The sequence below is a fragment of the Apis dorsata genome, unplaced genomic scaffold, assembly GCF_000469605.1.
Source record: "Apis dorsata unplaced genomic scaffold, Apis dorsata 1.3 scaffold_75, whole genome shotgun sequence".
In the NCBI taxonomy this organism is placed as follows: Eukaryota; Metazoa; Arthropoda; class Insecta; order Hymenoptera; family Apidae; genus Apis; species Apis dorsata.
This window is the reverse complement of record NW_006263373.1, coordinates 171,942-174,617: the sequence shown is the minus strand read 5'-3', so window position 1 is coordinate 174,617 and position 2,676 is coordinate 171,942. Positions and strand designations below refer to the sequence as shown.

At 30.6% G+C, this 2,676-nt stretch overlaps 1 protein-coding gene across 5 annotated transcripts in view; it reads left to right on the top strand.

Annotated features, from left to right (window-relative positions):
- LOC102678616 (zwei Ig domain protein zig-8-like) overlaps window positions 1-2,676 on the top strand; it is a 420,477-nt gene that overhangs the window by 267,314 nt on the left and 150,487 nt on the right. The window lies entirely within an intron of this gene.

Here is a 2,676-nt window from a genome sequence, read left to right as displayed (position 1 = left end):
TCGTGGTTTAAAAAAAAAAAAAAAAAAAGGAAGAAGAAGAAAATATAGAAAAGAAAGAGAGCATCTTGTTTGGAAAATATCTCGCAAGTGTACGGTTGAAATTATATTTAATCTGAAAGCAAAGCGGATCTTCGTGGAAATATACCGTTATACCAAGAATCTTGGAGGAATGTGGGTGTAAATAGAAGGAACAATTTTTTTAATTTTAAACTTTCTCGATAATGTTATCAACAAGGAGATCAAGTTATGGTGTCATTTCTTTCTATATTTATAATTAATTTAATTATTTATCGTGGATATTTGAAATTCTTTCGAGAGAGAAAGAGAGAGAAATGGTAAAATTTTATAAATGAATATGTTTTGAAGTGACACAGTTTTTCAGTTTATAAATATAATTAATTCGCGTTTCAATCCTTTGTAGTAATATCGAATAAGCCAGAAGATAAAACGCGTTAATATTTCGTGCATTATGGAACAAAAAATATTTGCTCTTGTCCTGGCCAATTTTATAGTTGTAATTAACGCGTTGGAAACGACATTTCCAACGCTGAGTGTGAAAAAGAGAGAGAAAATTCTTTTGGAAGTATCGCTTCGTTTCATTTTCCCGAAAATTCATCTCGCATCTGTTCACGGAATAAAATTTAAAACCTTTAAAATTTAAAGCTATTAGCCATTTGTGCCGACGTGGACTGAACTTGACAAGAGATTTTCGTGAAAAGGCTTTCGTAATCAGCCTTAAAACGAAGTACATTAAAACTATTTCCTTTTTCTTTAATTTGATTTTTCTCTCCTCTTTTTCTTTTCTTTCTTTTTTTTTTTCTTGGAATTTTTCTAATGTAAGTTGTTGAATTGGTGAAACAGAAAATCGAGATTAAACTTTTCATTAATGTTTCTGTTATTATGCCATTTGGACCATTTTCCATTTAACATTTGCCAACCAAAAAATTTCTCAATTTGGAAGAGAGAAAAGAATAATTTTTTTATTACATTGTTTCTTTTGTAATTAGGATCAAGGGATATTTAAAATAAGAATTTTAATGTAATTTCTTATAAACTTGTAATATTTACTTTAAAATTATTTCATACATCATTGTCATACGTATCTATAATATTTGACGAAATCGCAATAAATCCAAAGAATACACACAAAATTATATAAAATATTTAAAGCAACTCATCATTTAAAGAATCAAAAATCGGATATCCTTATTACAACTATTATAGAGACGGAGACAAGAATTTCCATTTTCAATCTGTTCATATATCAAAGAATAAAACGTTCTAAGATTTATGGATTATAATTCATTCGTTTCGAGAGATGCGCGTCACAAGAGAGATTAAAAGCATCATTGGGAAATGAATAAATTACCGTTGGTAGTAAAAGTATCTCTAATTTCTAACGAGACAGCAACCAACTAATTGCATAGAAATAGAGGTCGCAGCAGTTATAGGAATTTGTTTCTCCTCGAACAAAAGATCCAGCCCCTCCTGTTCCATTACCTTTAGCATATGAAAAGACCCAACAGTGGACGATAATCTGCATGCAAAAAGATATGGCGGCCCGGATGAGATAGCGTGTACCACCACCACGTTATAGTCCAGCCTCGAATAATACGTGTAATCTCATACTTGGGCGCGTGTATTAACGTGGCCGATCGTCGACTCTTAGTCGTGGTTGCGTTAATCCACGCAATCTATTCGCGACATGCTGAAACGCCATATTGATTTACGGATTTGCGGCCACGTGACAACCGCTATTTACAAGATGAATAAATGTAATTTCGTGGATCGGTTTACCATTTTTCATATTTAGATTATGTAATGTTTTGGTATTCTAATAAAAATTGGAGATATACGTATATATGATTGATTGGGAGTATATTTTTTAACTGGGAATGAAATTCGAAAGCCATGATCGATGTAAATAATTTTTAAAAAAAATACGAAAAAAATTATAAAATTTTGAGAATTCTTATTATTCGTAAGAATTTAAGCGAAAAGCTGAAAGTATGAATTTTTAATTATTGAAATTGTAATAAAGGAATTTTATTGGATGTATGTGTGGGTAAAATAAAAAGATATATTCGTTTTAGGAAATTGGATAAATAATAATTCCAAAAGAATTTGATATAATTAAGATACATCCGCGAAATTAAATATCTATTTCGAATAATATTTCAATAATCAAACGCAATTACGATAATCTCTTCGAAAAAAGATGGTTTAATTTATTGTTCAAACGTCATTTTAATCAAGATTGCAAATTGATGCACCATAAAATTGTAACATGTTAATTAACGTAATTTTTCAGCGGAGCAGTTTAATTTTTTCCACTTGTTCAAATAAAATTCTTGAATACGCACAGGTGAATGTGTTCCAACGTGCTCTTCAATTTCTATTGCAAAGAAAAAAAAGAAGAACCGCCGCTAAAGTTTGATCAGAAAAGTTTCAGGTATCTCGTTATATAATTAGTTATGCAAAACATCGTTATCGCCTTTTCTCATGAATCTAATTTTGCAAATGTGAAAGTGTGCGTAACGAGCCGCTGATTTACGAGTTTCGACTTAATGGCGGGAACAAATCTATCTTTTGGTCTAATTTGCAGTAACGGTGACGAAATTATTTGGACGAGAGCTTTTGAAAGCTTAATAATCTCTGCAAATATTACTTGGAATT